Source organism: Chenopodium quinoa, unplaced genomic scaffold, assembly GCF_001683475.1.
Source record: "Chenopodium quinoa cultivar QQ74 unplaced genomic scaffold, ASM168347v1, whole genome shotgun sequence".
In the NCBI taxonomy this organism is placed as follows: domain Eukaryota; kingdom Viridiplantae; phylum Streptophyta; class Magnoliopsida; order Caryophyllales; family Amaranthaceae; genus Chenopodium; species Chenopodium quinoa.
In genome coordinates, this window is record NW_018743593.1 from 2,903,950 (window position 1) to 2,918,837 (window position 14,888).

General features: G+C 32.5%; 1 long non-coding RNA gene across 3 annotated transcripts; it reads right to left on the reverse strand.

Annotated features, from left to right (window-relative positions):
• Positions 1 to 4,955: 4,955 nt before the first annotated feature.
• On the reverse strand, positions 4,956 to 9,362 carry LOC110682795. Of its 3 annotated transcripts, XR_002503477.1 has the most exons (5): positions 9,138 to 9,356; positions 7,393 to 7,882; positions 7,016 to 7,067; positions 5,611 to 5,941; positions 4,956 to 5,501 (listed from the first exon to the last, which is right to left on the reverse strand). It is a non-coding gene; the product is annotated as an uncharacterized LOC110682795 (long non-coding RNA). The 3 variants fall into 3 exon arrangements; XR_002503478.1 differs by having other exon boundaries at positions 4,956 to 5,944; positions 9,138 to 9,362; XR_002503476.1 differs by having other exon boundaries at positions 4,956 to 5,941; positions 9,138 to 9,361.
• Positions 9,363 to 14,888: the final 5,526 nt, after the last annotated feature.

The window sequence follows — 14,888 nt, forward strand, 5'->3', positions numbered from 1 at the left end:
GGGTTGAGAATGAATAAGGGTCTGTTCTCTTACGTTGAAATTCAATTCAGTTCAGTTCAGTACAGTTCAGTTTAGCTCAGTTCAGTTCAGTTCAGCTCAGCTCAGTTCAGTTCAGTTCAGCTCAGCTCCTAATTTCCTTCTCTTATAAAATATTCATTTCAGTTCAGTTCAGTTCAGTTTAGCTCAGTTCAGTTCAGTTCAGTTCAGCTCAGCTCCTAATTTCCTTCTCATATAAAATATTCATTTCAGTTCAGTTCAGTTCAGTTTAGTTCAATTCAGTTCAGCTCAATTCAGTTCAGTTCAGTTCAGTTCAGTTCGGTTCAGCTCAATTCAGTTCAGTTCAGTTCAGTTCAGCTCAGCTGAGTTCAGTCAATAAGAATAGGCCCTAAATTGGGGTTGGTCCACAACACAATTTAACGCACAATAAAAAGGCAATGGCAAAATGGTAAGCACACTATTCATTTTCAATAGTAATTTTTTTTTAATTATTTACAACTACTATTTATAATCTAAAGCACTAACTTCTTAATATTTGTAACTGACGTTTGTAAGTTAGTTACAAAATTTTTTGTCAAAGTTTCTTTGACTTAATATTTGTAACTGGCGTTTGTATACTAGTTACAAACGCTTTGGTCAAAGTTTATTTGACCTAATATTTGTAACCGACGTTTGTAAGCTAGTTATAAACTTTTTAGTCAAAGTTTCTTTGACTTAACATTTGTAACTGGCATTTATTTAGCTAGTTACTAATAAAACTTCAAACAATGATAAACCACATATTAGTAACCGACATTTACTACGTCGGTTACTAATGTCATGAAATTTGTAACTGGCATTATCTTAGTCGGTTACTATTGATGCTTTCGTAACTAGCATAACATACGCCAGTTACTAAAAGGGAGTTACAAATAGCATTTTTTCTACTAGTGACAGGAAGATCTTTACACATAGCTTTTAAATCTTGAACAATTTTGGAATCACTTTCCTTTTAGTTCCAAGTTATTTCTTTCTTGAGTTTTTGTTGTAATGGCTTTATTAATAGAGCAAGATTTTCTATGAAATCAGAAGCATAGGTTAAACATCCTAGAAATCTTTCTAGTTGTTTTCTATCTTTAATTTTATCTGGAAATTTTTCAATCTTTTCTAGAATATGTTTTTGCAGTATTATATGTCCTGCTTTAATTTCTAATCCAAGAAACTCAATTTCTTGTTTAGCATAAACACACTTATCTTTTCCAAGGATTATACCATGCTCTGCATATTTTTAAGTTACTGCTTTAAGATCATTCTTATGTTGTTCTAAATCTTTTGAGAATATTAGAATATCATCTATATAGACCAAACAACAATGTTGAAGTTCTCTAAAATATTCTCCATTCTTCTCTGAAATATTTGTGGAGCATTTTAATCCAAAAGGCATTACTAGCCATTCATAATGCCTTTGAAAGGCACTAAATGCAGTTAATGGAATGTTTTCTTCTTCCATTTTAATTTGCCAGTAGCCACTCTTACAACCCATTTTAGAAAACCATGTGTCTCCTTGTATTCTATTAAATAACACTGTTTTATTTGGAATGTATCCATAAAAAACAGTATTATCATTTAGCTGCTTATAAATAATGACAATTCTAGCTTTACCTCTTTTTTCTTCTGCATGATTTCTTACCATGAATGTTGGACTATTATGAGGACTTTTGCTATTCCTAATCAACTTTTTATTAAGCAATTCTTTTATTTGTTCATCAAACTCCTGAATATCTTAGTAGGTATAGACCATTTGTCTTACTTTAATAATCTTATTAGGATTTGTTAAAGTTATCTTAGCAAATGCCTTATCCTTTTCCCAATGTTCTAAAGGATTTGTTGAATATAATTTTTCAGATAACTTTTCTTGCTGCTTATTTATCTGATCTATTAATGATGAATCACACTCAGAAATTCTAAGTGCAACCTCTCGTTGTGTAGAAGTAACCCTATCACCACGCTGGCTGCGCGTAAATTCCATAGTCTGATGAGTATAAGCCTTTGTGATTTTTTGTATAGGAACAGAATGCCCATTAATAGTAAAGATTATTTGATCAATAGTTTGAGTGCATGGAGATTATAATCTTTGAAAATCATTTCCTATTATCACATCATGTCTAGGTTGATCAGTTGCCCATAAAATAGGAATAACACATTGAATTCCTCCAATTCTATTGGTAATTCTTCAATTATTTCAGTATGCATCATGACACTATTATTAGCAATTCTAACTTGCATAGGATTTTTAGCCTTTTTCCACAAGAATTTTGGAAATAATGTCTTCTTTCCAAAACATGTAGAACAACCACTATCAATATATGCACATAATTTATATTTATTATTTGCATATATCAATTGGAATATAAATGTTATTAGGATTAGTACTAGATATTTCATTACAAGCTTCCATTTACATATTAACTTCATCTTCATATACTGGTTCACTCACAGTTTTGGTTTTATATCCAATTACCTTTCTTTTATCAATAGGATTATTTGGATCTTCATTTAACTCTAAATTAGAACATGACCCCATATCAATGTTATGCCTTGCCGGTTGTTTTAAGGCTTTTTTACTTTCATATTTTTCATTTAGTTTCTTTAGCAGAACTAATATTTCTTCTTCATCCTCTTCTGGCTTTTCATCACATTGTTTCTTCATTCTTATTATTGTTGAATTTTGTCTACTTAGACTTGGTGTTCTAAGACTTAGATTTCTCTGTGTTTTAGGTTTTGTATTCATTTTAATTTGAAGTAATCCTGATTCATCAATTAACAGCTTACTTGATCTATTACTAACTACAGGGTTCATACAGAACTTCTCCCAAGTTTTTTCAATTTCAATTTCATTAGGATTTACTTTTATAGGTGTAATTTTCTTCTTAGGACCTCCTCCTTGCTCATATTTCTGAGCATCGACTATTTGTTTCTTAAAAGATGAGTCTATAGTGTTTACCAACTTATAAACCACCTTCCATCTTAATTGTATGGGTCGTGTTCCTTTATGCATTTTCACTCCTTCTGTTAATAGCTTGATAGCTAAAAACCTTGAGGCAAATGAATCCTATAAGCTCACATAATATCTTGGTTCACATATATAGCTTACTGTTCCTTGACTTAAGTTACATGTGATACCACTAATTATTTTATCATAAAATTCTTTATGTCTAATATCACAAATAAAACTCAAACATTTAACATCCTTGCCAAAATCTTGTAAAGGAGTTATGTATACTCGTACTGCACCAATACAAATATAGCTATAATTTCCTTTTTCTTTATGTTTTTTAATACTTTTCCAGTTTATGATATTAATTTCGGCTGCTTTTTGTTCACAATCTTCGATTACTATGCTTCCTTCCATTTCTTCGCATACATATTTAGTTCTAGTTTTAAAGAAAGAAGTTTTAAATATTTTATCCTTAGTAATCTGGGGAAATTATTCCAGCTTTCTTTGTTTACTTGATCTAGGTCATTATCTTCAAATGAATACTCAGCTCTTTTTAGTTGACCTATCATCATTTTGCTTTTATCTTCCTCATTGTCATATGACTCTGAATTTTCTAACTCTTCTCCTTCCATCATATTATTAATTTCTTCATAATTTTCATCTTCAAACTCATCACTAGCTTCTGGTTCTTCATTATGCTCATTTTCCTCTTCTGTGCTTTCTACTATTCCTTTATTATTGCTTAAAGCCAATTCTAAAACCTCGTCTTCTGGTATTTCTATGTAATCCCAACTTCCTAAGGATTCCATTAGTTTATGATTAGCTTTCTTACATTCATTAGCATAATGTCCTAATTCTCCACAAGACCAACACTTACACGTCTTCTTTTTCTCAGGACAATATGTTGCCTTTTTGAAAAACCTACTTGGTTTTCTATATTTATGTTTATAGTATTTTTTCTTATAGGTTTCACCTCTTGATCGGTCAAATTTATTTTTCTTATAATTCCTTCTTTTATTATACTACCTCTGTTACATATTAGTTGTAACTTTGAAATATTTTATATCTCACAAATAATACCCCAAAGTTGCAACTAATAACTAACGGAGGTAGTAGTTTTTTCTTTCACATCCACAGTTATTTGGGAAATCCCTATAAGTGATCGAGAAACTGTCTTTTCATTTGTTGAGTTCCTGCAATCTCTCTACATTTCTTTTCAATCCATTTTCTTAGAAAAGCAATCCTATTACCTAGGGCATCCCTAGCTAAGAATTTATCTCTCCATTCTTGATATTTTTCACTAATTTCTTCGTTAAGGGGACTGGGTAATTTGTCATAGAACATTCCAAGATTTGTTTCATTTTCACCAATTTTATAACACTAGTACAAAACTAACCTCAAGTAACACCCAAAAAGTGTTACACAAGGTGGTAAAAGTGTTATTATAGACAATAGGTAACATTTTATTGGGTGATACATCCGCCCATGTTACCTAAGGTCTTATGTAACACTTTGGGTAACGTACGGTAACACTTTCAAGAGTGTTATTATAAACCCTTTTATGTATCACTTTTTACATTTTTAGTATCATTTTTAAAATGTTACTTTTTATTTCTTATGTAACACTTACTTATCTTTAGTAACATTTTTTAATTATATAGTATCACTTTATCCAACATTATGTATCATTTTTTCGAACTAATGTAACACTTTGTTGATTATTAGGTAACATTTTTCAATCATGGTTTGACATATAGTAGCACTCTATTCGATATTATATATCACTTTTTACAAAGTAATGTAACACTTTATAGATTAATAGGTAACATTTATTATTATTATTATTATTATTATTATTATTAATAATAAAATTATTATTATTATTGTTATTATTATTATTATTATTATTATTTACTATATTTTTTTAAAATATAAAAAAAAATTATGTACAACAACTATATGAATAAGAAATCAACACATATGATAGAAAACAATTTGGATTGAAATACTTTCATAATTCTCACAAAAAAAATCCATAAACGCCAATTTTAATGTTTGGCCAAACAATATAATAATCCAAACACAAAGAATATTAAGTTCGATCTCTAGCTTGGAAAAAGTAAGGAAAAACAAAAAAACTTCCAAATTTCAAAAAAGACAGCAATAACAGTAAAGAGCATTAATAATAACAGCGTATAGCAACAGCTACACAGCTAGCTACCCGAACATCAGAAGCAGTAACAGTTGCTGCCATCAGTAGTCTTTAGCAGCAACCAGCAACCAGCAGTAGCAGATAGTAGTGGAAGCTTCCAGCAGTAGCAGACATCAGTTGGTACCAGCAGTAACAGAGCAGTGGCAGCAAATCGAATGAGCAAGAGTCAGCAACATATCAGACAACAGTAGCAGTAGTAACAGTAAAAGACAGCAGCAAAACAGCGGTAGCATCAGCAAAACAACGGTAAAAGTAAGTAGAGTTCTTCTAGCATCATAAATTGCTATCCCGATTCTTCATCTTGATCCAATTGATCTTATGTGTGAAAGCATCATATATCAAACAACCAGAACAAAAATGAAATAACGCAATAATAAGAGTTGATGCTTTTTAAAAGATTATATATTAAACTATTAACCATTACCTCATTTCGCTCCTATTCATTAGAGTGTACAATCGGAATATGATCTGTAAGTTCTGGATTGGATGACACATTTTCAAGTGATCGAGTCAAAGTATCCAACACTTCCAGATGAATTTGCTTGAGTGTCTTCATTAATTCTGCTACAGTTTCTTTCACAATTTGGTCTTTATAGGGCTTTAAAAACTCATCGGGAATTATTGGTTTGTTGCTCTTTCCCCTTAGTGAACATATCCCTGGTTGCTTTTATTTTGTTCTATCTTTGTTTGTCTGGCTTCTATTTTGTTCTATCCTTGTTTGTCTAGCTTTCTCAAAATCTGCCATCTGGATCTTGCTTCTTACAAAGAACATACAAGAGAGTTAGTTGGCGAACATCAATGATGACAAACATGTTTTTGGAGTGTCAGACACCTAGCAGAGTATTTAATATATGCATCTAAGTAAAAGATATCATTATTCTCACTACACTTACAATAAATGACGCCGACTACGACACACACACTCCCCTTTGTAGATTTCAGTTCTGAAATTCAACTTGAATTCAGTTCTGAATTTCAGCTCTAATTTCAGTTCTGAAATTCAGCTCTGAATTCAGTTCTGAATTTCAGCTCTGAATTCAGTTCTGAATTTCAGCTCTGAATTCAGTTCTGAATTTCAGCTCTGAATTCAGTTCTGAATTTCAGCTCTGAATTCAGTTCTGAATTTCAGCTCTGAATTCAGTTATGGATTTCAGCTCTGAATTCAGTTATGGATTTCAGCTCTGATTTCAGTTCTGAATTTCAGCTCTGATTTCAGTTCTGGATTTCAGCTCTGAATTCAGTTCTGGATTTCAGTTCGGAATTTCAGCTCTGAATTTAGTTCGGAATTTCAGCTCTGATTTTAGTTCTGAATTCCATTATTCTTGTAGCTCAATATAAAAGACATAATGTTAAGGGGGGAAAGAAATGGTGATAGTGGTAGGAAATTGGCAGGCTCAAGGAGAAATGGCAGTCAAATGATAATGCATCAGGTCTGATTTGAAAGACAATTGACCATTGGAAGCATGCTCTAGCAATACACCATAATATCTTAACCTGAAATGAATATGTATGTTGTCCTAGAGAAGCAAGAATATTAGGCAAGTTCTAGATTATTAGCTACTAAGCCAACAATATTTTTCTAATCTGTATTAATCAGAGAGTCTTGAGTTATATACACAAAATAGGCAGATATTTGCATAAAAATAATAGATATAAAAAAAAAGTTATCATGGTAGAATCATAGTAGAAGGGGTACAAATAAGATTCAAAACTAGGATATACAAGCCAACCACCCTAAGATTCCAAGGCATTGATGTATTTTCTACATTGATTTCAATATAAGCCAAAAAAGAAAAAAAATGAAAGAGACAGGAACGAAGAAAGAGAACCTGACTGGAAATTCGAGTACCTTGAGCATAGAAAGAGAACCTTAGCACCTGACTGCACATAAAACAAAGTCTAGATTAATTTAGAAATTCCTAGTAGAAAGGGTATTGCAACAGTTAGCTAATTATAATTTGGGTCCTAATGAAAATAAGAATGACCCTATGAATATTCAACAACTCATGGGTATTTGACTGCCACTATAATATCAAACCTCAAATCAAACCAACTGCAAAATAGAGGTGCTATATCGCATAAAACTAAATTTAACCACTAACTTACAAAAAAAATAACACAAGTTCAAATAGAAATATAAAACACTACAATGATAGTTTGTCAAAATCACATAAGAAAACAATAAAAAATGAAAGCATTAACTTACCCCAAAAATCAGGAAGTCTAGGAAAATAGGTAGCCTTATCTGATCCTTGGACCCATTTTAGCTTTAGGGGAAGGGAACCTGGAATCAGCAATGATGCAGGAAGAATAGGTGGTTTAACACCAGGTCTCCACACTGCATAGGTTGGCCACTAATACCTTAATTCTCTCATCAATCAAACTTTGTGTTTGTTCGTTGCTCCTCAAATTGTTGATAGTATATCCATAAATTTTCATTAAGCGTGATAGTTGACAGAAATTCAAACTAGTGACTAACCCCTCCCCCAACTCTCTCTCACACACACACACACACACACACACACATACACACACATGAATGACAAAGTCTGAATCTTTTATGTAGATTTGGAACCTCTGTGACCTCCTGTAAAGTGCGCCTTTCAGCTTTGCTAGTTTTATTCGTTAATGGTTTGAAGGTCCCTTTCTGTCTTTATGATGAGACGCTTGTGCTTCTGATACATTTCCTCCCTTCTCTGCATCATTGTTTTCATTAAAAAAAGTACAGCATAGATCATGTTCACATATAAAAAGAGATACTTACTCTAGGCAATTCAAATTAAAAGTAAAATGATTCTATGAATGCAATGCAGTGTGAGAGAGGAAAAAAAAGACATATAAAATCCCACACAATAAAAGGCTACAAAATGCATATATTAAGTGCAAATCAACACAACAGCAATGACAGTAGCGTCTATATTGTAGCTTCTTGTTGGAGGAGGTATGAAATAGATGTACAAAGCCCGGAATTGGTCGAATAAACTTGTCCATTAATTAACTTATCTACTCGTATATGTCCTCATTTGAATTTATTTATCCGAACTTATCGGCCTTGAAATGAACTTAGTCAACTTACAATGTGAATAGAACATGGCCTTAACTTTCCATAAGCACCAACACCAACCCAATTGAAAAAATCAAGCCAATTTGAAACTCCACAACAGCTAAAATCCCAATAGCATAATTTCAAAAAACATAGTCAAGCTAATTTCAGCAATTTCACCATCAATCCATATTCTAACTAGTAGTATACATCTATATTATAGAAATTTACAGAAATTTCAAACATGAGATTGAATTGTACACATAATTAACTGACTACTTCAAGCTAAAATCACTAAAACTTCAGATTTCAGCAAATAACTAGCAATTGAAAGATAACCTAATTTAAGAAAATTGAGGATGAATTGTACACACTCTTACATAAATTAAAGCTAAAATCACTAAAACAAACATCATGAAAACCCTAAATTAGAAAAAAAAAAAAAAAAAAAAAAAAAAAAAGAGGGAGGGAAGTGAAAACTTATTGGTGGAAACGATTTTTCATTGAGAAGGAACAAAAATAGGAGGAATTGAGAGATTGGAGAAGAGTAAAGCGAAGAAGCAGAACGAGAATTGAGAGATTGGAGAAGAGTAAATCCATGACCCCAACATCAAATTTTTGCTTTTTGATGGGGTTTGAGGTTCCATTTCCAAATTATCATAATCTCAATTCCCCAATTTCTCATTTAATTTTCACAAAAAAAACCCCCACTAAATCATTAAAAATTAAACACAACCCAGAAAACAATTCGATTATTGAACCATAATCCATGAGATTATTTAATCAATCAAACAAAGGGTAATCCTTAATTTCATCGATTTTGCTCAAAACGCTGACTTTGAAACATATTAACTTAAATTAAGTATATAATATAGTAAAAATCAAAGTAAATTGTATGATCCACGAACCTGGTAGTAGCTAAGAGATCACCCCGTCTTTCGCTTTCAAAGAACAATCAAAGATCGAAGTAGATCTATGAAGTGGAAGTGACAACCCAACAGCCTTGTTTTGCACTCCATGGATTAAAGAATCTAAACTCATGCTGAGAGAACATTTTTGAGCGAGAATGAGAGGAGTAGATAGATTAGAATGAAAAATTAAAATAAAGGGCACCGATTAGTTTTTTCTACAATGGGATTAGAAGAAAAATATATTTAATTAGAAAATAAAAGGATTGAGTAACATCAAATTAAGTGTTACAACTAAATGATACCTAATATCAAAGTGTTACCATAAAGTGTTATATAATATTAATGTGTTACAAAAAATGTTACTTAATACAACAATGTTACAAAAGTGTTACGTAAAAATCAAACAATCCTAAAATTTTTAAAGTGTTACCCATGGCCCATGGGTGTTACTTAAGCCCAATTTTGTACTAGTGTAATAATATGTTTGATATTCCATATTACAGATGGACAAATTACTTAACTTCCTTTGATATTCCATTCGTTTTTCATTAGGACCGGTTCTAGGACCAATGAATTCTAACTCAATGTATTGACATAACTGCCTGAACATTCTAGTAGGCGATTCACTAGCTCTTAATGCAGTTTTGACTTCTTCATCTATTCATCGTACCAGTCTTTTACACAGCCATAAAGACTATGTTTGATATTGTAGACACCTAAAAATGTCTCCCCAAAACCAAACCCGATGATGAACAACCTTTCACCGCCATTATTGGTCGGGTTGAGTATTTAATCTTTGGAGTGCTTAAATCCATGTTTCCATTCAATGCATTTCATAAACCAATACATTTCCTATCTCATTTCCCTAAACCATAACTTGTTTTCCACTTTTCGTGTCCACATCGCAAAACCGAGAGAAACTAATTTTTTGGTATTTGTAGGGAATATTTCAAGCATTTCCCTAGCTTGAACCCCACTGTGATCATACACTAAAGTACGGTGGCGTCTAAAGGGAAAGAAGATAGAGCAAAAGAGTCACCAACAAGTTTTAGGAACTTGTAAACCGTTCACGAGGTGAAGGTTACACCCCTTAACGATTCAAGAGATCGTTAACTCCAATAGGTCTGGAACCATGACTGGTAGTTCGGGGATGAAGGTACAAATCCAACCTAAAAGAGGTTGAAACTGCCTTAATAATAGACCTCTACTTTATTCTTCTCGTATTCATGTGCGCTTTCTGACTAGCATGCAATCAATATGATTAACCCCAAACCAGTTTAATCTATGTTGGTTAAATATTAATGCACAAATAAAACTATTATTGGCGATCACTTGAATTATAATCATAATTAACCCTAAATAAGATTATTAATTATCTTATTAAGCGTGATTACAAGTACCAATTCCCTTTAAACATGCATAAAAGGTGAGATCAAGCAATAACAATAATAATCAGGCAACATAATAATCATAAATAATAAAATTATAATCATAACAATCATAATTAAAAATAATCATCATAACAATAATTATAACAATTATAATCATAAATCATCATAATAATATTAAAGATAATAATAGCAAGATCCTAGGCATGATACAAACAAGATTAATAACAAACCCTAGCATGTCACTAAACAATAAAGATCAAATATTTAGCCCTAACATGATACTAACATGAATATTAGGAAAGAATATAGGAAGCATCGCAGGAATCATAATAAGCATATTTGATATTATAACCTTTTCCCTAAACATGATACTAGGACGATCCAAACGCCCTAACATGACATTAGGAATTATAATAACAACCTAGACATGATTTCTATATCATAATAACAATGCAAACAATTAAAGAACTTACTTGGATGCCTCGTATCTCTTTCTAATAACAAAATACACACGTTAGTAACTTCAAGGAAAATAATAAACAAAAAATTAAATTAAATAATTAAAAGAGAGATTTGGGACCAAACCCTCAGAAATTAAACCTTTCACGTCTAGGGCTAAGGCAACTTCGAACAATGCTAGGTATGTCTAGTGCTAATGTATGAGAAATTTTGTTTGCAAAAGGCTAGTTTTAGAAAAGAGAGAGAGAATATCAAGAGATTCTTGATGAGAGTTGATTAAAATATTCATGAGAATTAGTGAATGAAAACGGAGTTTTTAGAAGGTTATTTATAGAGAAAATCAACCAAAAAGATAGAAAATCGAAATAGAGTTCTGACGCGCAAAACGAGGTTAGCGCCAGACGCTGACATTAGCGTCAGGCGCTAACGCTAGCGCCAGGCGCTAATGCTGGCGTTTGGCGCTGACTAAATTATTGACGCGTTTTCTAAAATCAGATAGAAATTTACCGTACAGGAGGATAAAATCGTATTTTCCTCAAAAACATTCTTTTATTCCGATTAAAACTCTAAAAGGTCAACAAAAGTCAATTTATCAATGCTAATTGAATTAGGAATGAAAAGAACCTTCTAGAAGAATCTAGAAGACTAAAACCATTCCTAATTGCATTAGGAATGCTAAATCCATATTAGGCCCTCCTCTAGATCATTGGGCCGCATATAAGGCTCAAACAAGGCCCAGTTTAGTATTTTGGTCATAACTTCCTCAATATTCATCGAAATTGGGCTTATAATATATCGTTGGAAAGCTCTTTTCAACCCCTATCCAACTACACTACTATTGGACCCATATCATGGACCAACCAAACTGGATTGACTTTTTTCTTAAAATAGGTTTTCAAAAACAGAAAGCAGCGAAAAGAAATTAAAACTATCCTCCACTAGACTTTCCACACTTTCACTTCATTCGATTATGATTCGACGTGAAAGGTACTCATCACCGGGTTTAGTTTTGGGGAGACAAAAATGGGTGTCTACAGTATTATAATTTTGATCCAATTATTATTTGGTTGGATAGGCCTTGAAATAAGCTTTCCAACCATATATCATAAGCCCAATTCCGAGCTATACGAAAAAGATATGAGTAAAACACTAAACTCGGCCAAAAACCGACACCCTTCTACTAAAGCGTCCATATCTTAAAATCTACAAATGATTTTGACCTGATTATAATTGGGTCGGAAAGTATACTTGATAATATTTCCAATGATGTATTAAATGCCTTATTCTGATTTACGAATCAAAAGTTATCACAATTTTAAAAACGCATAAAAAACTGGAATTGTCGCGCAAACAACATACCTGCCACATCACGAGAGATGTTAACGCGGCACGGGGCATGGTACCGTGACGGGGGATTTTTCACCATGTTAGAGTGCTTTCCCGTGTCTTTTCCGCATTTCTTTCCCACGCGCTTAAGAATTTGGACGTAAAACCTGCACCGTGTCAAGGGAAAAAGTGTCGCGTCACGGCATATTTTCTCGTGTCACGGTGCACATCCCGTGACAAGGGATTGCTCCGTGTTTTCTCCATGTAATCCCTAAACACGTTTTATCCTCTGTAGGTTTGTTTCTGTCCCGCGTCATACTAAATTAACCCGCGTCACACTAAAGTGTACCGTGTCACGATGCATTTTGCCGTGTCGTGGCATTAAATTCTAGGGCTTTTATCTTTTTAGGGTTCCGTGTGTTCCCTCTGATCATTTCCTCTACAAATAAGACCCTCCTTTCTACAATTCGGGGCATCAAATCCTTCTCTCTTTCTCTCTTTTACACCAAAAATCATTCTTCTTTCTCTCTCTCTCTCATATTCTAAGCCTTAAACCTATATTCCTAATTACACCATTCTTCCCTTAAGCACTCCAAGGAGTCCATACGACATCGAGGTTCCATCCTTGAACCAAGGCGTGAAAGGTACAAATAACTGAGGGTTTGGACCAAATCAAATCTACATTTATTTAATTTAATTTCCATTTGATTTATATTTTTTTGAAGTTACTAACAATTTATTCATGATGTAGAAATTTAAGGGAACACGCAGAATGTGTGTAATTAATTTAATTACTTATTTTATTTTAATATTGCTAGTATCATGATTAGGTTAATTTATATTTGATTTGACTAACGCTATTATTGTTAAATTGCTTCCAATATTAATGTTTATTCTATTATTATTTATTGATCACCATATTGCATGTTAAAGGGAATATGTAATTGAAAATCACGCCTAATAAGATAATTTGGACGACCGATTTAGGTTCCTTTTTAATCTTGTTGTTTAATAAAGTGATCACGATATATTATAATTATATGTTGCATTAATATTCAACCAATTTAGCTTAATAATAGTTTGGAGCGAATTGAATTTTTTGTTTGTATGCCTTTGAGATCGCAGGAATCACTTTTCACAATAAGAATCGAGTAGAGGCCAATACGGGCGAATGTGACTCCATGACTCACTTCGTACCATCATCCCCGATCCTCCTTTCGTGGTTCCGAACCATATGGGTTAGTAATGTCATGGATTATGAATGGGGTGTAACCTTCACGGGTCAATTGTTGTTGCCTATCGTTGTCCCTTATTCGTGGTTGCCTTTTATGATCCGTGAATGGTTTACAAGTTCCTTAAAAACTTGTTGGCGGCTCCCTACTTTCCTTGTCCCTAATCGTATATGTCAATTCCCACTTCCTATTAGTGCCAAGCATATTCACCATATGCTTAACGTAGGAGCACTTCGATCGACGCCTACAAATATAGTTTAAGAAATTTTCTGAAGTACCATTCAGTATTTAAATTAAGTACACTACTCATACTCTTTTTCCACTGATCTAAAACATCTTGTCTATCTCTTACACCGTCTAACTTAAGTTTATAACCAGTTTGACTTATAGGTTCTAGAGTCACATCTTCTTGTTTAGATATATGATTAGGCATAACCTTGACACTAAACCGGGTAGTCTTCCCTGGTATGTATCTTGGCCGTGTGCAACTTCCTTATCCTTGATACTAAGTCTTTGGATAACATTGTTTACGTTATTGTTTTCATTAATAATTTCCTCTCCAACATCATTATTACCAATTACTCTTTTACTCAGTTTATTTTCAATCTTTTGTCGAACAACTTCTATGGGTAGAAAGTCTAGATCATTTAACTTCATTAATCCCATTTGTTGATATTAATCTTCCTCTAAAATAACGTAATTATTTTCCTCTATTTCATTATCAGAAGTAATTCCTTTTGCAGAATTAAGTTCATGATTTTGTTAAGCTTACTAGGGTCTTCTTCTTTATTGAATAGGGCTTGTAATTCGTTAAGCGTTTTCATTCTCCTGAAGATGAGGGTTCATCTTTAGTGTCTTTATTTTTTTCTTGGTTACTAGTAGGTCTTTTAGGGAGTGTTACAGTAAACTTTTTATTTTTATCTAAATTTTGAAAATGATACTTATATTTATACGGGACAATTTTCTCTTTATTAGGTGATAATTCTTTCTGAATTGATGCATAACTTTGTTTGTTAAAGCAAATTGAACTTGTTTAACCTGTTCTTTTAGATCGCTTACTTTTTTTTATTAATGTCGGTTGTGGTTATTGATATCTTATTTTCGATATTAATACAACGAGCATGTATGTTATCAACTTCCGATCTTAATTCACCAATTTGATCTACTATATAATTAAGGACTAGACCAAAATTACTAGTATTTTCAGGAATATGATAATAATGCTTTAAATCAGGTTTCTTACACTCAGTAGAAGGTCTAGTATTCTCCAGTTTTACCTAATTATTAAACTAACAACTTAATTTATCTTTTAAATGTATGACTCTGATACCAAATCACGC